Below are 24571 nucleotides of genomic sequence, written 5' to 3' on the forward strand. Positions count from 1 at the left end.
GATGGTGAAAAGATTAACCCACTAGGATCACCCTTAATGGTTTGACATCACCAGTTTCCAACAGATAATCTGCTGTTAGAATCCATCAAACTGCTGCTGTTTCTGAAACTTTCCATATGAATGTGTGTGCTCTTTTTTTCCCCCATTGTATCCTGTCTGCATCGACAATACTAATTTTTGTGAGCATTTGTGACTACCTGTGAGAAAGACAGAAGTTGCACTTGGAGATGTTTTCTAAGTTTTAACTCTGTTTCTGATTGGTTTCTTTTGGAGCCAATGTGTGAACCCTCTGGGATGTTGATCACCTAGGCAGGAGGCTTGCATGGCCTCCAGCAGACATGGATTTCCACTGCCTTCCAGAGGAGTCTCCTCAAAGCACTCTGCTGTCCTCTGTCCATGCATCAGGATTATCTGCAACAGAAATAGGGCATACCAAGCAAAGAACCTCCTCTAACATTTGAGATTCTCCGTGTATTTGCCAAGCAATGCACTACTTCCTGTTCAAGAGACTCCAGCAAACAAAAACAGGAAAGCGATTTGCACTATCAGTTTACTGATAACTATCAGTTTGCTGGATAACTTCATGTGTGTCCATGAACATGCTGATCTTTAAAACTGAGATGCTACCAGTGCCTACCATGAGACTGTAGTCAATATGATGTGAGATGATGAGGCATTTGGTCCACTGTCCAAAACATAATGTTCAGTAAAAGTTTATCATTACTTTCTCTTGACCTGTCATTTATTCAGAGCATTTAATTCTCTTAGCAGTCAGGCTGCAGTCTCTCTGACACCTGACATGGTGACCAGCTCTTTGTCCTTAGTACCCCGGGTCAGACTCAGTGGTTCACGTAGAACAGGCTCTCTTTAGATAGCTTCTGTCTTCAGCTACATCATTACTGTGACGACAGTGAGTAAAGAAGGATCTGATGACAAGTCACTGAGCTGGAAATAAAGGAGTAAAAAAATACATTTATGGGCACATGAGCTTCAAAGCCTCTCAGTGTATCTATGGGACTTTATTTGGAGCCAATGCCATCTGTTTACCGGATGTCTCTGACAGCGACGTATCCATGAATTTGGACCCTTCTTTTTTTGCCCTCAGCTGTGCAGTGCAGCCAGATGTTCATGTCTTTCCGAAGCAGCCCCATCCATCAGGTTCTTTGTGGGACCAGATCATTCATGCTTGTGTAACTTCAATTTTCCAACAGTGAGGCTATGGGCTTACTTATCCACTTTTTTTCTCTGACTTTTTTCTTCCCCCCCTCATGTTGCTTCAAATTAAATTAAAAGCCAGTACTGTCACTAATTAACCAAGGGTGGCACATTTGTAAACCTGGATCTGCCTGGTTGCCAGTTGAGAAAAAAAATCACCCTGCATTCTGCCAGAACCATGTTTACCAGGCACCATTGGCATCTTGGCAATGATGCTTGGGTTTTGTCAGAACATGATGTAGCTGTGTAGAAGATGTCCTTTGGAGATGTTAGCTCACTTACGTTGTTCCCAGACTTAAATATGCTGTGAACTAATTAACACCAGTGTGAGAGTAAACACTTAATATTGTTACCTCGTAAATAACAGTGCACACATTTCTGTGCATGAGTCTGTGTCTCCCAAGGATGGAGTGATGATGGTTGTTATCACAGGAAGGAAAAATATTTGGAAAATAGGATAGTAGCATCTGCTAACAGGCTTTCTCTCATCTCTGTTTCTAACACTTGCAAACTCTGGGGTATAGCCTTATTATTAGAATTGTGTGTCCCGAATATGAAGACTTAACCACAAAGGGAGTGTGTTTGGGAATAAACGTGTCTTTAAGATGGTTTCGTTAGGGAGGAATTTGAACCTAGGCTAGGACAAAGTTTGCTTGCCCTTTTTTTCTCCCTTCTTTCCTATATGTGCTGGACTGGTAATAGAGTCACTTGAGCCCAGATATTTCTGACGTAAATTTATTTTATGACCCAAAGATGTTGTGAAGGTGACATTCTTCATGCTGGGATTTTTTAGGAAAGTGTTTGTCACTTCTGACTCTCCACCTGAAATAACCTCGTTGATGAGAACCTGAGATCCCAAGTACCCAAGGGAGTTAATGTGGAAAAGCAGGTACAGAAACTAGCTTTATTTAAAAAACAACAAACAAACAGCCTGATCCAGACCTGGACATTATGGCCATTTGGTAAATGAACCAGTCAATGAAGGATTGTGCATCTCTCTTTGTAGCTTTGTCTTTCAAACAAACAAACTCATACTACGGTACCGTCAACTTTACCTGCAAATGCTTTTGTATGAATAATACAAATACAAATGTAATGGGTAAAATAATTCCCATCCAAGTATTGGCTTATAAGCAGTTTAGACATCTCTGATCTCTGAAAGGGTGTTAGGAGCTCATAGAACACTGCAGACCATGCTTTTAGAAATATTTTAGAGTCTTCCTTATCCTTCACCTCCTCAACACTGCCCACACACGTCAATCCTTTTAGCCCAGAGAACAACTTAGCTCTATTTTTGCAGGCCTTAGAGAAAGCCACTGGTAAGGATACCACCTTCTTCCCTGTCATGTAAGCTAAGTTTCCCCAAAAACATCATTCAAAGGGAGCCATCAGGTTATCTGCAAGAATTTTTATGTTTATTGTTTGCTCTTTTCTGTGCAAACAAGTCTATAGCTTCCTATATCATCCCCAAGTTCTGTATTTTCAATTTTTATTGACAGTTTCAGATTACTTAACCTGGAAAAGAAAGATTTATTTCTTTGTTCCCTTGCTGACTGTTTTTGTTAGGCTGTGGGTACCTGGCAGCCACGCCTTCTGCAACCTGATTGGACCGTCTTTTGGTTTTATTTCTCATCATGGTCTCTGTTCCATTTAATCACTCAGAGTAATCCTTTGGACTCATCTTGAACCATTTTTTCTTTTTCTGCTTAACTTACATAAAATGTTTAAGATACACAGAGAAAATAATGCATGGGTTGATGCTATTTGGGAAGATGACTAGTAGGCAATTTGGAGTAAAACATCTGTCAACTTGGTATTTTAATTGACAGAAAGGTAATGGCCTCTTTTAGCTTTCTGGCTCTCAGTGGAAGATTGGAGTGTAATGAGTTCTACCGAGATCACCTGGCAATAGCACATGAATAGCATGGTTTAGAAGATTGTCAGACTCAGTAATAGGATTCTCCATAACTCGAATCTATTAACATCCAAAAGGTTCTGAGATGTCTGCCATGCCTTGGCCAACCTTATGCTAACCCCACTCCCATCTTTGGCAGAGGACCCATAATTTCACATCATGTGGGGACACAGTGCACCATGCTTTTGTGCTAGGATTATTTCTGGAGTCTTGTTAATAACTGCCTAAATTCTTAAGGCCTCACAGCAGAATGGTCCCCAGGGGATTTTAACACTTTCTGAATTTAGGATGCAGAGAAGTCTGGAGACTGTGGCTTTTGGCTGGAGCCCAGAACAACTGGCAATGAAAACTGCAATGAAGTCTCCTGTCCGTTTCTGCGTGAGTGTGCTATGATCACACATAAACATATTTTCCTAAGAAAAATTCATAATGTATGATCAAAATGTGTTAAGTTACTGTTATGTAAATATAATCTTCTGAAGGAATTATGACATAGTGGTACAAGAATTGAACTGGAAAATTAAGAAATTTCTGTTAGTCCTGTTTTTGCCCTTGACTAATTGTATGAACTTGAATAAGTAATTGATTTCTTGGGATTGTAACCTTTTTGTCTATAACCTGTAACATGACATCTTTCCTTCTTTGAGTCTCTCGATCTCTCAATCCATATGGTCTTTTGCTTCCTTATCCTAAAAGTCCAGCTATACTCTTGCACTTACATCTTTGACAAACAGGTTCTCAAAAATTAAGCCAAATTTTATTCTTCTTTTATGTTTATGAATGTACTGATCATGGGATGCAAATGTAACAGTGAATATGTAATTTGCCTTGCATGTGTGTTAAACAACAGAAACCTGGATCCAGAGCCTGTATTTCAATGAAAGGAAATGACATTTTTCCTTAGTACTTAAGTGAAATCTAAACTCAGCAGCACCTGATTTAAGTTACAATGTATTTCTAAATTTTCTGGTTTTACAGTAGTCGTAAGAATTTGTAAATACAATTTGTGAGTATAATATTACACTCTTGTTTAAAATTTCAGTGGCAGATAATGGGACACAGTGAATATCCATCATAGTGATTGAAGCACTAAGGTGCATTCCAGCATTCATGCACAAATCACAAAAGTTCTAGCACTGGAAATCTCACTTCTAATAATTGTCCAATATGTAAGTTTGTGGTAGGGAGGTGTTAGCCGCAACCTTCAGCATAATAATTTTTCTCTGCTTCATTGAGAAAGGTTCACCATATGTCTCCACCTGAGGAGAATGTGCACAGAGAACACTGGAGTAACCAATTCATTTGCAGTGAGACAGTGTGATTATCAAGCCTTTCTTCACAACATCATCAACAGTGTGGTAGGTGATTGAGCACATATGTACAGGGCTGGGGTTGGGGGAGTGGTCATTTGTTAGTCTAAGACCCTACAGTGATTTATATTGGAACAAGCCAGCCTATGGAATCTGGCCCCCAAAAAAATGCAGACAGAAGAAAAGTGCTGTGATTTTTGAAGGATGCTTAATCAGAAAAAGTGGACTTCTAACAAGCAACTAGAACAAATGAATCAGCTCTTAAGAAGTGGGAAGAACTGCTTTGTTAGTAAGCAAGGATGTGCCTTTTGTACTCACATATAATTTCTATTGAAGCTGATTTTTACTTTTTTAACAGGCAATTTTAGCCACAAGAATTGTTAGAAATTAAATGTTCATTTCTTATGAGCAGACCCTCTGTGACATATCCTTTAACTCAATGTTGGTTTTTTTGTATGTGTTCTTTTCAGATAATGCAGTTTATTACCTGCTGATTAGAAGGGTATAGTCCATATTCACTTACAGTTTGCAATGTGAAAGAGTTGCAGAAAGAGAAGGACACACACACACACACACACACACACACACAACACAACACACACAATCCTCTACCTGACTATTCACTCCTCAGATTACTGCAAATGCCAGGACTAAGCAAAGCTGACTCTGAGGCCAGGATTTTTATCCAGGTGTCACAGTGTGTGCAAAGGGACTATACATTTGAGCTGTCTCTTGCTGCTTTTCTCAGGCCGTTAGCCCATTGCCCACATGGGAATGCTGGTGTCGCAAGGTAATGGCTTTGCCCAGTGTGCCATAACGTTGTTCCCTGGTCACACTAGATTTAGCATGGCCTTAATAATATGTACTGCCAGCTTTTTCAATCTTTAGTCTTCCAAAGACACTTGTTAAATTAAAGTGTTGCAAACATCCTCAAGTCACATGACTGGTGACATAATTTATCTATTCAGTGTTTATCACCATGAAAAATAATCCATTACTTCAGGTTCTTAAGTATGGTTATTTTCTTTCTCACTCCTATCAAAATTATATTCTTCATATAGAAATACGAACATGGCATTTTAAAATGTTATGCCTGTCTTACGCTATTTTTTAATTCCTCCAATGTGACTATGTTGTTACATTTTGATGGGCTGAGTATTTAACAAGCAGACAAGAAAAGAGGCAAAAATAAGAGCAACCAGAAAAGAATATGAATAACTTTATTGTCATAAGTGATGCATCTGAATGAATTGTAGTTAGTATAGTATTTAAATTAACTGAAACAATAAAGCTTCTAATCATACAATATCATGAGCCGACTTTCACTTGAAAGCATCACTTACGCTTGCCTGGACTATTCTCCCTCCTCACAGGACCTCTCAGGAGAATCTGATTTAATTTATGCGCTGGCTGAAAGTCTGAGCTAATCAAGAAAGGACAGTTTTTACGACAGTAAATCAAAATAATATCAGAGTCACTTCTAACAATGTTTTTAAATTCAAGTTCAGAACAATCAGTTCAGTCTTAACATGTACTTTTGTTCCACACCTGCGTTCCTTCTCAATTATGCCTTCATTGACACTGTGCAAAGCAACTAAAGGGCAAGTTCATTTCCATAGGTTACACTGACCTTGCAGAGCTGGAGAATTAAAAAAAAAAATGAAAGAAAGTGAAAGGAATGAAAAACCAAGGGGGCCTGATTTGGGCCTACAAACTAAATAAGCACAAGATAAAAATCACAGTGGAAGTAAGTGTCATTGAAATAAAGTGACTTGTTTTTATCACAAGGCTATTTTCAGTTAAGTCCATTCTAATTCTTATCTTTATTCATCCTACAGGTTATAGATAATGCATGACCATATTAAGATTCTCTTCTTGGTCTGAATCTCCCTATCTTTGGTCGACAAGCTGAGTTCCTGACAACTTGATTGTATGTGTCAACAACATAAAATCATTCAAGTTAGAACTTCCGATTATTTAGACAAAGTTGTACATACTGCTCTGATACCACATAGCAATTTTAGAAAGCCATAAGATTTGCATTAAATGATTTAGAGCACACAATAGATACTGAGTAATAAGGGACCTGAATTACTTTTAGGTAAGATTTTAGGGGCGTGTAATAGGCAAATAGCAAAGAACAAATATCCTAAGCTGCTCAGTTTGTTGAATTTACACAGAGTGAATGCATTCTTCAAGTCATCAAATATATTAACAAATAGAACCTTAGTCAGCACCCAAAATATCACAGTGTCCTGCCCAGGCACAGCCTCACTCCTCTGAAAAGCCATCATTCTCTAGCTTCTATCATCATAGCTTAGTTTATCCAATGTTTGAAACTTAAATACATGAAATTGCATTGTGGGTGCTCGTCATAGTAGATATTCTTCTCTTTTGTTTCTCCAACCAATTAACTGCAAAGATGTGTTCTTATGGTTGCATATGACAATAGCTTGTTAATTTTTATTTGCTGCTAAGGAGCCCCTGGCTTGCCTCAAAGATGCATTAAATGTCCTTTGATGCATGTGACCTTCCAAATAGCACAATGATCAACATTGAGCGCATGTATATGCGTGGTGTTAGACTCTTGAGTCATCCGTTATTTGCATTAGATACATTGGTAAATGCCAGAACCTGTTTTTCAAACATTTTTACCAATTTGAAGCCCTTCACAAGTGTATTGTTCCCTCTTTGTCTTTTACTTTCCTTTTCTTGTGACCAATATAGTGGGAGTAAAGGAATTATTTAAGTTTATTTTTATCTGTACTGCATTTAACCATTATTTAAGGTGAAGATTCTTCACAGGTCCACTGGTCATTTGAATGTTCTCATTTGAGATTGCTTGTTAATATCCTTAGTTCAGTTTTCTTTAGACATACTGGTTTATTATTAATATGTAAATGTTCTTCATATATTTGTAACACAGGTTTTGTGTTATATATGCCTTGCCAATATCTGCTACCTGTTGCCTTGTGACACTCATAATGATGGGTTTTAATGAACATAAGTTTTAATGTTAACATATTTGATATGCCAAACTTCTCTTTGTAAATAGTAGGTTTTTTAAAAAAATTATTTGAAAAAAATCACTCTCCCCTAAAGTTTCATGAAGACATTCCACTATTACTTTCTAGAATGCTTAGAGTTTTGCTTACATTTAGTTCTATGAGCCACCTTGAATTATTTTATCAGTTTTTGCTTGGTAGATATACATCTTAGCTGATATCACTTATTAAAAATACAATTGTTCCTCTCTCTGCATTCACTGACCTCTTTTTATACTACAGAAACTTCCACATTTGTATGCTTATTTCTAGGTTCTACGCTCTGTGCTATTGACTACTGGTTATTAAATCAGGGCCACATTGTGTTGGTTGAAGCTTTAGAGTTAATCTTGAGGCCTAGTTGTATTAGTCCTCCAACTTTCCATTGGTGCTTTTCTGAAGATCATCTGTCATTTGTGCTTCTACCTTTTTGCACTTTTAATAGGAATGAAGAGAGATTTCTTGCATTCCATAGATGCAGTTCCAAGAATACAGTCACAATTCCTTGGCTCTTGTGCTCCATCCCCCACAGTACACCTCCCCCGCTTTCCTCTCCTCAATAGTATTTGCACAGACATAATTTTAATCCACTAAATATCCATAGGCTTCATTTGCCACTAACTGTAACATTCAACAAGTAAAAAGATCACAAGACCACTTTTCCACAGGAGTATAAACATGCATGTTTACTTTTGAATAAACTTGCTGCATTATGCTTCTGCTTTTGACCACATCAGTCCAACAGCAGGAACAGCTCAAACAAACTGGTACCTTGTTGGGAAGTGTGGTAACTGTATCAGCCAGTTTGGCAAGACTGGAAATCATGAGAACAGTAAGTCTTCACGTTGATATCGATACTAGTTAACTCAACACCTTGTGGCAGGTACCTCTACCACAGGTACCCTGGTTTGGATGGGTAGTAGACAATTGAACATTTATGTTAATCCTAGCAATGACAACTGCACATACTGCTCCTTGTCACCTGTCCATCTGACTGAGGTTTTTACAGAAATGAAAATAAAGCAAGTTCAATATTTTGACACTGTCAAAATGCTAGGTGGCCCTCACTGAAAAGCAGGCTGTCTCAGGAATTGGAATTAACAAGGTGCTGTGATCAGAACTGGGGTATAAATCTACAATTCATCCCCTGGCTCTGTTAAACATTTTAAAAAATAATATAGTGAGTGTTAAATGAACATGGGATATACTTTTCTGATTTCAATGTTCTTAATGTATTGCAGTATTTTTTCTGATTTTCAGTGCATTGATCTAACACACCTTTCTGATGTATTTGGTGACTTGTGTAGTGTTGTAAATTATGCTGTTATTCTAAAATCTAGATGCTGAAGGAGGAGGAAAAATATCATTATGTTATTAGGATTGTATCTGTGAACTACGTTAAATCTGTTTTTCATGTTAATACCACATTAGTAGAAAATCAAAATGCTCTAATGTCTCATTTATTTTTTCCTGTGTCTTATTGCTGAGAAGTTTGATATCCCATAAGCCAAAAGTAGAAATCAATACCTACTTAGAGGATAAGTAATTATTCCATTACCAGAATTGGTTTTTACTTGTGGAAAAAAAAAATGGTACCCAACAGAAATGACAATTAAATTGCCTAACAGTGATCTTAAAGGTAATTTTTTGGAGAGTAATTGAGAAAGTCAGTTTTTGTTTTTTCAGTTTAGATAGTCTTTCTTACCATGGGATTATGAAAGTGTGGTCTCACCAAAACACAGAAAAGGGTGAGCTGAACTAAATCAGACTGACTCTGCTACAATAAAGACACACTAAATATGCTCACCATCTTGGGGTGCAAAACTCCTTCAGTGCAAATGAGCCAGACTGCTGATTGCTTTTCTCTAGCTCTGTCATTATCCTGCACACATTCCACCTCTAAGAAAGGCTGTCAGGCTAGCATGTGGCTTCTGTGCTGTGAGTGACTATATTTCTCCCGAGCACATTCTGTCAGTTGTGGATCTATCTGCTTAAGGGATAAGAATAAGAAGCCCAGATTGACAGTGATGGGGACAGGGAGGAAATACGTGTGGCAGGGAAGAGCAGGAGGAGTGTCTTAAAACTGGGGGGAAGACAAAATGCAGACACCAAGAATAAAATGTTGAGCGCTCTCTGGTTGATGCTGTTGTTCCGACAGCTTGGTGGGCAAACCCCATCATTAAATAATAGAAATCTTGTTATTATTTCCTTCCTAGCCAGAAAAGCTATGGAATATCAGCATAACAAGTCAGCAAAATAAACCTCATCCCAGGAAACAATCCTTGAAGTTTACAAACAGTTCAGTATGTAAATAAAATTTGAGTACTTTTACGGCTAAACAAAGGCAAATATATGAGTCGTGCAGAACAGGGGCAATTCTCACCTGATGGGCAAGGTAAAACTCAGAACTTAGTGCCCTGTTCTAGAGTTAGATTCCAGAATCATTGAACCCTAATACTGATACTTTAATTTTATTCTTTTGGACATATCATTCAGAATCCCAAAGCGTAAATTTAATGACCTTTGAAAATTTCGAGAGTGTGTCACATGTTCACTTCTGCCTGATAATAAAGACTGTCTGTTTTGAATATTTTGTCAGTCTTCTCATGGGATTGCCTTCTGAGCAGTAACCTTCCTGAGTTGCACCTTATTATTCTTGCTTCAGTGTTCTTACTGCAGAACTCAGAAGTAGCACCTCAACATTTTATGTTGAAGGTGCCCATTTTCCATTTTTTGACTATGGAATATGAGTAGTGACATGAGGAAATGGTTAATTCAGTCACTTTAACTTCCAAATTGTCAAAAGAAAAAAGAAACGATCAAAACTGAATCAAAATGAGAAAAGCACAATCTCTATTGACATTCATGTTTGAGACTCTTGAAATAGTGAATGTTAACTATAAAGCTAAGGACTTTATCAACATCACTTCTAAATTTTGTTTTTCCCCTTTTGCTGCTTTTACTGTTTTCAATACATATGTTTTTGAAATCTAATTAAGGATCTTTTTATTAGCCAACTAGCCATGGGAAGCCTAGAAAATGGAACATTGGAACAGAAAGAAATCATGGGCCGGGGTGGTAGCCTAATGGCTAAAGTCTTCCCCTTGCATGTGCCGGGGTCCCATATGGGTGCTGGTTTGTGTCCAGGCTATTTCACTTCCCATCCAAGAAGTGGGAAAGCAGTAGAGAATGGCCCAAAGCCTTGGGACCCTTTATGGGAAACCTGGAGCAGGCTCCTGGCTTTGGATCAGCTCAGCTTGGCCACTGTGGCCACTTGGGGAATGAATCAGTGCACGGAAGATCTTCCTCTCTGTCTCCTCCTCTCTATATATCTGACTTTCCAATAAATAAGTAAAACTATAATAAGGAAAGACAGAAAGAGAGAAAGAATGAAAGAGAGACAGAAAGAATAAAAGAGAGAAAGAAAGAAAGAGAAAAAGAATGAAATACAGAGAGAAAGAAAGAAAGAGTAAGAGAAACAAACAAACAAACAAATCACCATTCTGGGGGTTGAGATATACTTCTAAATTTCTGCTCTAAACCCATATAACCTGGTGACATTTATAAGGTTTTATCAGTTTTGAAACTCATCTTTAAAGTGAGAAGATTTAGGCTTCATGTCGTCTAGTGCTCAGACATCCCTGCCAGCTCCTGACCTCGTGGGTAAAGGAGAGAGAGAGGCACGATGTCTCTAGAAGGGTTTCCAATGCTCGGTGTCTCTTGGGCTTATTTTCTCATCCCTAAAGCCTAGCATTGGGTTTTCATTGCCAGATTCTGACCAGATATGGTGAAAACATTTAAAGATTTTGAATATTTATGTCAAACTGCTTTAGCAATCATGAGGAATATAAAATGGCTATGACACAGTCCATGTTATAGAGGATTTTTTCACTCTGTATGGGAAAGAACTTTTGCACAAGTGTATAATAATGTAGAACAAATATGAATAAGCTTGATTACAGTAATGAAATAAAAATATAAACACCTATTGCTATGAAAATTAAGAAATTCACAAGATGTACCTGGAAAAACAAGAAGATAACTTTGGGGCAGAAGCTTGAAGAACAGACAGATCTCAGTGGACAGATGTATAGAAGATGGTGCCCATTTTTGATGAAAACAACATGGTCGAGGTATTTAATACATGGACACAAAGGAGATGTTTTCCACAAACAGTAGAAGAAAAATCAGCTTTGATCATTAAAGGACTCACGCAAGGCAGGACTGGAGGAGTCACAGAATTTCTTTATTTTATAGATACTCAGGTTACAGAAGTTGAGTGTTGATATCTCATGGTGAGGTGGCAGAGGAAGGGGATTTCAGAAGACAACAAAGAGTCTTCTAAAGAGTTTAATCAAGCGCCAATTGGGAGAATTAATGAGTAGTGACAAGGAGTCAGGTCATACAACTGTTTCAACTGCTGTGTGGAGATGAAGATTGGAAACATCAGAAATGCAATATTTCATTAATGCAAGGCCTTCTTTGCTACCCTGGTTCTTTCTCCCTTCTTTCCTGATCTGAACCAAAGTAGTGAAATTTAAGTAAGACATACATTGTTTGCACTCAAGTCTAAGAAAGTAGTCCAGTCACTGATGGTGGTAACCCTTGCCTGAGTGGGAGAATTGATTTTGTAGGTTGCATGAAAGAATTGGTCCCCAGAATGACCGTGTTAGTGGAGGTGTGATCCAACCCTCATCCTTGATTCCCAAAGAAAGCAAATCCTCTTCACTGCATTGCTTGTCATGTTTGCTGCTTGACTGCAGTAAGCTCTCATTCAGGATCCCCTCCCACAACGATAGTCTTGGATGTTTAGTTCCCTTGTCACCCAAGACGCACTCTTCATGTGGTTCAAAGGAGTTTGTCTCCCCAAATCCATTCTGGACTAACTGTCTGTAGCCCAGGGAACATAATGCAACTATCTGAAAGAAAAATGCAGTGTTACCATGAACACACCCGTGGTGACTCAGTGCTAACTCTTGCCAGACAGCAGGCTGTGGCATTTCTTCTCTCTTCCCAGCATGCAGGCTGCTCTGAAGAAGCATCCGTTGTCTAATTCTTTTCTATATTAGGATAAAATGCTTTTTAGCTTACTGATTCCAGGCCCTCAGGAAAAGAGAGAGAGAAAAAAAATTATCTCATAAAGTTTTTATTGCACAATCGTTTGGTCTGTGTCCTGGGAACATGAGACGTGGATTCACGGATGGAGTCACAGGACCAATAGCTCAGAGACAATTGAGTCAGGAGTTGGACAAGATGCTGTTGCACTCGGGCTACCAAGGGTAATCATCAGCTCAAAATCATCTGCTGCTGCCGCTTTACTTCCCAACTCATTGTAACTGGCTTCTTATCACATTTGGAAAAACTGGTCATCTTTTCCTTCAAGCTAAATAGTGTTCGATTTGCACCATTCAAATAATTGGGCAGCCAGTTGGAATAGGATGGGTTGTAGGGATAAAAACTCATTTACATATGGCTATGTCCTTGAGGATCTTTCTGGACAACACCTGAGGGAGAAATATAGGGTGAGCTTCCCTTATCAGCTCTTTCTGAGCCTCTGCCCTGTCCCTGCCCACACCTCGGCTGATTTGGATGAAGAGATGGGTACACTGTGCATGTAAGTTTCCTGACCCAGCACAAGCAGCCGAGCGAGGTGGGGTTCTCAAGGAGCAGCATATTGCAATACTCTTACGATTTTTCTAACTGGCTCATGTTATGTATTAATTGTCACCGTCATGGTTATGGGTGGGAAGGTAATTACTGAACAGTCTTAAACCAGCAAGTCTCTTATATTACTACTTACAATGTTTGTTTAGGGGCCATGCAGATTTCTGCTTCCTTGTAATGGATTTCAAAGTCAAAGTGAATTCTATCACAATCAAAAAGGAAATTTTAAAATAAAAGATATTGAAGAGGAAGAATGTTTATAACACTTATGCTTCTTCACGGAGCCTAGACTTTACGGTTGCAGCAGTAATACACCTGTTCCCAGAGACTTAGCCTTGTAGCTCTCAACGGGCTTAGCTATGGGTTGAGGGCAATCTGCAGATTTCAGCATTTTGTTCCTGGTTAGGGTTGATGGGCCACGGAATAATTTTTATTAGGTTTCAATGCATCTGTGGTGCTTAAACAAGAGACTGAAACAGGCACTTGTACCATGCTGTAGGTGATAAGTTGTGTTAATTTTTATATCAGGCTGTCTCCAAACGTGGCTTTTATGGACTAATAAAAAGCAATTTTTATAAGTTCACAAAGAGACAATGAGCACAGTCAAGCAGAAACATCTTCTAACCAAAGCTAGAGGACAATTATAAACTAAAACTTCTGCTGAAAACGGCACAAAAAGACACACAATTCCTAGATGCTTCAGCTGGACATAAATGAAACTCTCATCTGAATGGAAAATGCCATCAGTGTTATTTGGCAGTAGTAGTTTCTCCCTGTGCTTGCCCTGCTCGGGTCAGGGACTCTATTTCCCACCTTTTCGATAACTGATACTCTTTCCACACTTTAAGCTCCACCTCCAGAACTTTGCACTTTAGGGGTAGTGATAGCAATGAATACCAGTTCTCTGCATCCTTATAATATCAAGCTGTTTACTTATGAATGATTACCTACTAATTTAATTACGAATAGTTTGCTTATTATTATTTGCATGGTTCTAATCTTACAGTACTTGTTTTCCTTTAACCTTAATTTTAAGCTTTTAAAAAAAATGCAGTGCTTCTTTTCTTTCTGGAAAAAAAAATGTCCCTCAACAGCAAACGACGCACATCCATGATTAATATTTGCTACAGGCTTAATGTTATCACTGTTTGTGATTCAAATCATTTAACAGTTCGCTTGGGTCAGTGTCTCCCATCCCGATAGTTCTGTGATTCTAGTGCAGAAACAATGTAAAGAATACACATTTAGGGGTCTGCTGTTCCCTTCGTTGGATCTTATTGATAATGCAGACTCAACAAATTAACACTGTTATGGATCCATGTAAAATGCAGTCCTAGAGAACACCCCTGCTAGGCAGGAACCAGGACAGCCTTAACTTCTTTAAGACTCGATCTGCTTTTTAAACTTAAAATCTAGATGCAAATTTTACTGTTTTGCTTTCGATGACTGCATAAAATCTCCACGCAATCAACAAATCCACATTCCCCCCTGCTTGTCCACATATTAGAAAGTACTGATATGTTGGGCCCAGCACAATAGTCTGGCAGCTAAAGTCCTCGCCTTGCACATGCCAGGATCCCATACAGGTGTTGGTTCTAACTCCAGTGGCCCCACTTCTTATCCAGCTCCTTGCCTGTGGCCTGGGAAAGCAGTTGCCAATGGCCCAAAAAGTTTGGGGACCCTGCCCTCGCGTGGGTCCTGACTTCGGATCAGCTCATCTTCGGCCATTGCAGCCACTTGGGGAATGAATCATCAGATAGAAAATCGTCCTCTCTGTCTCACCTTCTCTCTGTATATGTGATTTTGCAATAAAAATAAATCTTTTTAAAAAACGGTGATATGTTAATAGGCAATGTTCAAGTGAAACCGGTCCATTTTCATGTCTCTGGAACATTAACGTATAAATTTATGGGTAAATGACTCAGACGTTAAAGTTTAAAGTATATTTAGGAGCACACAAGTTAGAATAGATAGGCAGAGAACAAAAAGGAAAGCCTGATCAGCAAAGACTCATACACACTTCACTAGGGAGGACACGAAGATTAAGTACTCCTCAGCAAGGTGTTGAGAACTTCTCTGCACACCACCCCTCCTAAACTGTCTCGCACCTCAATTGTTGAAATGTCATCGAAGCAGTCACAGGATGTGGTTAAGAACTTGCTTACTTGATACTATGTCAATTGGTTCCACAAAATTGTATATTGTTGCTGATGTTGTTTGGTCTTGTAACTGACCAGGATTTTACTTTGTTGGCTCTAACTTTGAACCAGAGAGGGTCTCCCCAAGAAGCTGTTGAACTTATCTGGACCATGAGATGCTGGACTCTATGCTAGGTATATGCTCAAAGGGAAGGAATCTCAGCTGAACTTGAACTGTGGATACGCAACAAGGTGGAGGAATCCACCATGGGAGGAGGTTTGGGGGAAGAGAGGGAGAAATTCCAGTGCCTAAAAAGCTGTATTACATAATGTGACATAATAAATTGGGAAAAAAAAGTATATTTAGAAGAAGCTTCTTTCAAGCCTCTGAAGGTTTCTAAATAGTAATATTGTATTACTGTGCAATTTTTAACATGTACATGAAATAGGAAGACACTATGAAAAATTTCAGAAAGATGAAATGAAAACTAAATTTACTTTGGCACAAAAGTGTGAGATCCTTACATAGTTTTTCATAGCATTTCTATGAATTGTTTGAAGAATTGTTGTACATTTGTTCAAATAATGGCTAACATACATGGTGGGAGACTTTCTCAAAATCTTAAATAAAAGCAAATCATAATTCAACCCAAATCTTTTGTTTTTTGAGTGTCCTATATCTGCATTTTGACTGAGAGCAATATTTACTTCAGATTTTGCCAGTCGGAGCTCATATGATTGTCCCTGAAGTTTGGGGCATGAATCATTGCTTTTCCTATTTCTTTGAATTTATTTTTTTCAGTTGCATTATAGCTTGATCTCCATAAACACCAAAATTATTATTATTATTATTATTATTATTAAAGATTTATTTTTTTAAGATTTATTTTTATTATTTTTGTATTGGAAAGGCAGATATACAGAGAGGAGAGACAGAGAGGAAGATCTTCCATCCGATGAGTCACTCCCCAAGTGAGCGCAACGGCCGATGCTATGCCGATCCAAAGCCAGGAGCCTCTTCAGGGTCTCCCACACGGGTGCAGGGTCCCAAAGCTTTGGGCCGTCCTCGACTGCTTTCCCGGGCCACAGGCAGGGAGCTGGAAGGGAAGCGGGGCTGCCTGGATTAGAACCGGCGCCCTTATGGGATCCCAGGCGTGCAAGGAGAGGACTTTAACCACTGCGCCATCGCGCCGGGCCCCCAAATTATTATTTTTTTTTCTTAACGACCTCATGCAAAAAGGAAAAGAATTAAATGAGCAGATGACAAAATATCTGGGAATGCTAATAGATAATACACCTGTGATCTTAAACATTGTCTCAGCTTTCTTAGGCCTGGAGGTTGATTAAAATTCCTTAAGGTAAGGCTGTCAAATTGTTTTTTGTTGCTGCTGTTTAGGAAATCAAAAGCAATTGGGGCTGGCATTTTAGAGTAGTGGGCACTGTGTGGAGTCTTGACTGCTCTGCTTACTATCTGGCAGCCTGCTGATGGTTTGTGTCCTGGGCCAGGGGGAAAGAATAAATGCCAAAACAGAAGAGCCTCCTCACACTTCCACCTGTGCAAGTGTGAGGAATGTTGTGTGTTGGATTCAGGAGCATAAATCAAGTAGCTAACTCGTATATTGCAATGTCAGAGGCCTGTTACCAGGTTACCTCATTCCGCATGGCACCTATGTATTTGATAAGTTCTTCACTAGGTATTCCTTAATGGAAACAGAAGGGAGGTGGGAAATTGGAGGTTATGTCATAATTTCAATCAAAGAAGGTTTAGGAGTCAGGCATGTTTGCCTAAAAGCTGGCTGTACTTACTAAGTATAGCATTTTCCTTAAGTTGCATGCTTGTTTGAAGAAGTTTTGGAATAATTTTTGGAGTAACATCTGTGTTACTGAAGAAAATGTTCACAAGTAAGACCGACAACTTCAAAATCTCTATGGCTTAAAGAAAGAAAAACTTACTCATTCACATAGCATCATACGCATTGCTAACCAGGTGACTTTTATCCAAGTACTATTTCTTAGCCCATGGCTCCTTCTATCCATCTTCAACAAATAGCCTCTAAAAATACTAACTTATGCATCAAGTCACTAACAGGAGAAGTGAAGGAGTGGTTTCTTTTCGATAGATCAGACCTAAAAACAGCTGAATTTCATCCATAGGGCCACATTTAACTTGAACACAAAAGCTGGAAAATGTATGTGTGTCCATCGTTTGATGATAGCATTGGAAGGAATAGAAGGCGTGAATATTAACTATACTTACGCTTTCATCTTCTTTGTTTCCACTTTAGAGTTAGGTAGTATTGTTTGCTTCTCCAAAAGCATAGTTTCGTGTGGAATACTACACTAGTAGGACCTTCTGCCAACCACGCTCTGCTGCTTCCTGACCCATAAGTCCATGTTCCTGGAAGGAGCCAGAGCTACCAGGACTTACTTAAAAGAGATGGGACTTACTGTCACAACAGTCATGTATTAAGCATTCATAACACTTTTCTCATGGCCTTTTTCTCCTGAATTGACATGGATTTTCTTCATGATGTCATGGGCGTTTGAATTCTGCCAGTGGGGAAGGTCATATTTGAAATGCTCTTATTTGAAAAGAAAGCAAATGCTAAAAATGGCTGATTATTTTGCAAGAGCTAAAGAAGGTTAATTTTTTCCCATACCCATGTAACACAAAAATGGATGTACTAATTTAGCTGAAATGTTATGAAATATGTACTTTTGGATTGAAGCCAAATGTGGAAATTCCATGAACACTGCCTACTGTGATATCTCCTCAGAGACACCTGTTCACATCCTACTAAACACACTCCTAGTCCAATAATGAAAAGTTTAAATATATCCAACACTTTGAAAAGAAACTTACCTGTCAATGTAGAGATGCCTTAGCTCTAAGTAAATTTGTCCCTTTGCAACAAGCTCATTTATGATACCAGACAGAGATCAACGCCTTATCCATCGATACTTAAAAGTGAGTGGTAACTCCCAGAATTCTATTGTTGCCATGTTCAAACAGAAATTTCAGTCTGTGGTTATAATTCCATCCTCATTTCTAGTTTCTTCCATCAACACTTCAGCAATCAACTAATCTTACAAACACTGTTGATTCTTAGTGAAATGTTTAGTGGGAGGAGAGTTACATGTCAGATGTCATATAATTCCTTGGGAGCCAGTTTCCCACAGCATTTAAAGTTCTTGGAATTCCACTGATGATGTTCTCACACTATGCATGCACAAAAATTCACTGGCAACACATCTGTGTTTACCCTTTCAATCATGGTAATGTCTACAATTGTTTTCATATTCCTAGAGGATTAACTAATACCTTCAGGATCTTAGAAGGCAAACATGACTTATGTTGGACTTGACATCTTCTTTCCACCCATGAAAGCAACAGACTAAAATTGGAATCCACCTACATTCTGACTGCAGAATATTCTCAGCATAGCCTACTCCTGGCTCGAGGCAAAAGATCTTCAAAACTGTGAACAAACTCTGGATAGAGACCCAGAATCTCTTCTTGTTTCTCATCTCTGTTCTGTCTTAATAGGAAAATATTTGTAGCCTATAGAAAGTATTGCTGTGCATTTGGCCACTTTTTTGACAATTGCTACCCATGGAAGCAGGAAAATTGTCTTACTTAAAATGGCCTTAGGAAAGGAATGTAAGTGCCCTAAAGTGGCTTTTCTAAAACTTGGGAGACTAAGCAAAAGCAAATGAACAGAAAGCACCATACATTGAATACACCTGAAACATTTGCTCCCATTCTTCTTCCTACTCCTCCAGCTAATATCACTAAGTGATCACATTGAGTACTTCCCATTAGGCTCAGATATAGATGCCATATATGGTGTTAGATATCTACTATCCATCAGTAATTGATTCAAGTGCTAAGTCAATATAAGAATGCATTATTATTCCTGACCTTGAATATCCCTGTTGGAGAATGAGGAGAACAGAAACGTTACACATTTGCAACTTTCCTCCAGAGGTTATTTCCTTCTGTCCTTGGGAATCTCTTGTGATAGGCACATTTGTAGTGACTCCATGAAGGAACTTAGGGCATTTGAGGGAGACCAGTTGACCTTCCATCACCTAGGGGATTTGCTCCTTTCCCCTTCCGCCTGGTGGAACTGGCTGTCAAGAGCCAAGAACTTCAATCACACTTCATGCTACCCATCACCAGACTGGAGCTCGGGACACTGTTATTAGGGCAAACTGGTCAGAACTATCTTATTTCTCCTGATATTTAAAAAGTAAATCCCTGCTTTCTATTAGTTAGTTGGGGAAAAAAAAAAGGCCAAATCAAATGTATATACAAACCCTCTAAGCCAGGAGCAGTTTTGTACTAACTGACAACTGATTTGCTCTTGAGTTATTTTTGTAAAGATTTATTTTATTAATTTTTTTTTATTGGAAAGGCAGACCTGCAGAAAGGAGGAGGTAGAGAGAGAAAGATCTCTCTGCTGGTTCAGTGTCTGCTGGTTCATACTGCAAGTGGCTACAACCGGAGCCAGGAGCCAGGAGCTTCCTCTGTGTTTCCCATGTGGGTGCAGGATTCCAATGTTTGGGCCATCTCTACTATTTTCCCAGGCCACAAGCAAGGAGCTGGATGGAAAGTGGAACAACCAGGACACGAACTGACACAAGTCTTGAGTCTTGAGGAGGATACAAGGTAAAGATTTTAGCCACTGAGTTATTGTGTCTGGTCCCTCAAGTTATTTTTAAGAACTATGAAATCCTGTTTTTTGACATCTTAAATTATTTTTTTGTAGCAGACAGTGTAAACAGGTAAAAATACATCTATACACAAATGCACTGACACTTTCACCTCTTTTTATATAATACACAATTCTATTGCAGAGGTTAATAGCTTCTGAAAGTTGTTTAATCGTTTTGGCTTTTGTGACTGTTAGCTAAAGACTCTGCTTTCTGAATTATCTAAGAGAAATATGTCAAAGGTAATACCCCTTAGAGAAATAGCACTGCAGATCATATAGATTTTGTAGTTACATTTTGCCATTTTGCCATGTTCTTGCTTTTACACTTGAAGAAGCTAAAGCTATTAAAAGCATTTTGTGATAGATCTGGCGTTTCAGAAAACAGCAGAGGTGCAAAAAGCTGAATCAAGTTGGCTCTTGGCTCCAGGGGTTAGTGGTCCCATCACAGAAGGCATTACTGCCTCTCTATGCTTCTATCTGAAATCTTGAAGCAAATAACGTCTCTCAGGTGGCTCCTAGACTGTGAAATTAAATTCAAGCAATCAGATCCCTGGAAGGAGCAATCGCTACCCTTTTTTTCTGCCCGGTGTCATCGTCTGCTCAAAGAAAGATGGCTTTGAACTTAAGCATCTCTTCTGTTCCCTTACTCCTTTTTGCACATGGTGAAGGAAACTGGTGGTTTAAAGATTGCCAGAAAAAAGGTTCAAGTTAAAAATACAGATTTTTGCAGCCATGTTTGCTAGCCAATGCTGTCCTTTTCTCCTGTGAGTCCTCAACAAATTTCTTAGTTTTTCAAATACTTTGCTTGTGAGATTATCTTACCATATTTGTCACCAACAATTATGATAAATGTAATTTGCAGCAGGCAAGAGCTTTTTATTTCAGTTTATGTCTACCAGTTATCAAGCTCATTACCTTAGTTTTTGAAACCAGTAATGTTTCTAACTTTAATGTGGAAATGAAGTAGCCTGTTGTCTTATTGACGAGAGATGACTTTTATCATCCCGAATAATAGAGCTAAACGCACTATTTATTGCACCCATATTTATGGCCCACTGTTGAGTGTATAATACTATGATAATTTCATGTGTTACATATGCACATATTAAATAAGAGATGTAGCATTCAGTATATATCAAATAATACCATATAGTATATATAATATATGCATAGTCATCTATCATATATGAGTACATGATGTTTAATATGCATGTTTAATACATGATATACTACATATATGTATGTATGCATACTCATGATAGTGATTACAGCATTGCAGAATTACTGTTCTCAATAAATAGTTTCATAAGCAATATCAGAGTGGGGCTGGCCTGGTGGAACTTCAGCTATTTCTCCACTAGCATCCATATGAGTACAGTTTTAGTCCTGGCTGCACTACTTTTGATCCAGCCTAGTTTCAAATAAAAAAAAATCTTAAAAGAGAAAGAACAATATGGGTGATTACATAACCGTTAAATCACTGACTGAATATTATACAGAAAATTGAAGTTTAAACCTGTGAAAATCAGGATTAAACCTGGCTTCAGTCTCACTCTCCATTCAGCATCATTGTTCTCTGAGTACATTTCTTCCAGGTTTAAACTGTTAGGAATAGACTTTTGCGGATCTGATGATAATCACGTTACCATGTTTGTGTACCCTTGTCTTCCAAGCACAGTTGGAGACGCCAGGTTTCAAGAAGCAATGTCCAAAGCTGGGTCGGTATGAAGCCAGGAGCTGGGATCAACTTCCAGGTCCTCCAGGTGGGTAAACGGGCTCAAAGCCTTGGCCACCCTCCATTGCTTCCTGCAGCAGATGCTGGATAGGAAGTAGAACACAGACTGGGACACAGACTGGGACACAGACTGGCGCCCATGTGGGATGCTGATACTGGCAGGTTGAGGATCGGCCTGTTATGCTCTCCCAATAAAATCACCTTTTAATGTATACTTAATGTATGATAAGATAAATATTATTTCTGTTGTTGCAGCAGAAAAAACTAGGGATTGGGGAAGAAAAGGTGCCCGTCATGTATGAAGGGAATTCGACAACAGGGATCTCTGACCCAAAGGTACATACAAAATTAATTTCTGCATTTTGAATTTTACCTGATATGCAGAGAGACACAGACAGAGGTCTCCTATATAATAATTTATTCTTCAAATGCTTACAATAGACATGACTGGATGAAGTTAAAGCCCAGAGCCCTAAGCCCAGTCCAAGTGTCCAAAATAGAAGGTGGGGACCCAAGTACTTGACATATAATATATTGCCTCCCAGAAGGCACATTAGCAGGAAGCTGTGTAAGAAGCCGCAATGTCAGGGCTCCAGCAGGTATTAAATTGAACATTACAAGAAACATCTCCGTTACTGCATCAAACTGCTGCCTCCAAGCAGTTTAATGCCTTGAAAAAGTGGCAAAAGCACAGAGTATGCTTACCAACAGCTTATTTGGAAACACCATGATGAAATTTAATTGGGGGTAAGGAGAACACAGTAGAAATGAGCCTGGGAAAAAGAAACATGATTTGAGAAGCACACAAACAGGTATAATGGATACGAACGGGTGTTTGCCCAAGCCCAGTTCCTTTCTAGATAGTTTTCTGCCCATCGTCTCCCTCACATGCTGGCAGATCCAATCATTCACATTATATATCTAAGGATAATTTTATTTCCCTTGATAATGACCAATTCAAGCACATAGACTAACACCAATTATCACTCCTAATCCCCAAGACCACTGGGATTGTTTTAGGAATGCTTATATGACACAAGTGGGCCAGTGAGACAGGGGTGATGCTGTGAGTGCAGGATGGTGTTACAGAAGTCACATGGGAACTGATTAAGGTTTGGAGCTTACGGGGGTAAGTAGAGACATGCTATAATTTGTACTTAACAAAATACATGCATATATTCCAAAAAAAAATAAATCAACTGGGGATAATGTTCATGGATTTCTTTTCAGTTACATGAAGAGGTGTGAGACTCCAGAATTCAAGTCGTTTTTTTCATCCAGAGAAGAATCCAGAAGACATGAGCATTCTTAACATTTAGAAGGGGTGCGTGGGCCCGGCGCGGTGGCGCAAATGGTTAAAGGTCCTTGCCTTGCACGCCCGGGATCCCATATGGGCGCCGGTTCTAATCCAGGCAGCCCCGCTTCCCTTCCAGCTCCCTGCCTGTGGCCTGGGAAAGCAGTCGAGGACAGCCCAAAGCTTTGTGACCCTGCACCCGCGTGGGAGACCCGGAAGAGGCTCCTGGCTTCGGATCGGCATAGTATCGGCCCGTTGCGCTCACTTGGGGAGTGAATCATCGGATGGAAGATCTTCCTCTCTGTCTCTCCTCTCTGTATATCTGCCTTTCCAATAATAATAAAAAAAAAAATAGAAGGGGTGCGTAAGATCACGGACACATGGTAGCTAAGATGTCTGTACCTGGAGTCTCTTGGTTAATGGAAGTGATAAAGCTTCATGGGAGTTTTGTGAGGGTTAAATGAATGTACACACACACACACACACACACATTCTTAGCATCTGGTATTTAGTAAATGAATGACTACTATATCACAGACTACAATAGAACTAATATATCTCCAATGCAGGAAAAAGAATGTCTGTATCAGCTTAAGGATCTTTTTTAAGGATTTATTTATTATCTTTATTGTAAAGTCAGATTTACAGAGAGAAGCAGTGACAGAAAGATCTTCCACCTATTGGTTCACACCCCCAAGAGGCTGCAAAAGTGGAAAATGAACCAATCCAAAGCCAGGAACCAGGAGCTTCTTCTGGATCCCCCACGCAGGTGCAGGGTCCCAAGGCTTTGAACCATCCTCTACTGCTTTCCTAGGCCACAAGCAGGGAAGTGGAGCTGAATGGGACAGGAACCAGCACTCATATGGGATCCTGGAGTATGCAAAGTGAGGATTTTAGTCACGAGGCTATCATGGCAGACCTTCTGGTTAAGGACCTTAATAAACATTATCAAGATATTTAACATTTGGCATATACCAAATCATTATTTGCAATATGTTTTAATAATTAACTTGATTATTAAATACAAAATAATTACTATATCAAATAATAATTAACCAAATTAGTGTACCTAATGAATAACTACATATTTGGCATAAAAATTTGATTAAACAAACTGCTTTGTTTAAAACTAAGAAGCAGGGTCATTGAATTCATTATTTCAACATTGTTTGTAGCAAACAAAGAAACTAAGTAATTCAGTGGAAAAAACGGCAATATTTTCAGCAAGCACTAATGAAAAAATGTGAGCATTCTATATGCAGGAAATAATGTAGACAGGGACCTTTGGTCTTTCACAAAAGCTTACTCAAAATGAACTTATATGTAAACTATGAAACTGTAACACCAACTAGAAAATAATATAGGAGAAAATCTTGATGACTTGGGGTTTGAGATCAGCTTTTCAGCACAACAGCAAAAACACTATACATGAAAAAAAAAATAGCGGTAAACTGAATGTTGTAAAATTAAAGGCTCTGCTCCTCAAGACAAATGGTTAAGAGAAAGAAAACAGAAGTCACAGACTTAGGAAAATATTT

This window comes from Ochotona curzoniae, unplaced genomic scaffold, assembly GCF_017591425.1.
Source record: "Ochotona curzoniae isolate NIBS_2020 unplaced genomic scaffold, NIBS_Ocur_1.0 scaffold_461, whole genome shotgun sequence".
NCBI lineage: Eukaryota > Metazoa > Chordata > Mammalia > Lagomorpha > Ochotonidae > Ochotona > Ochotona curzoniae.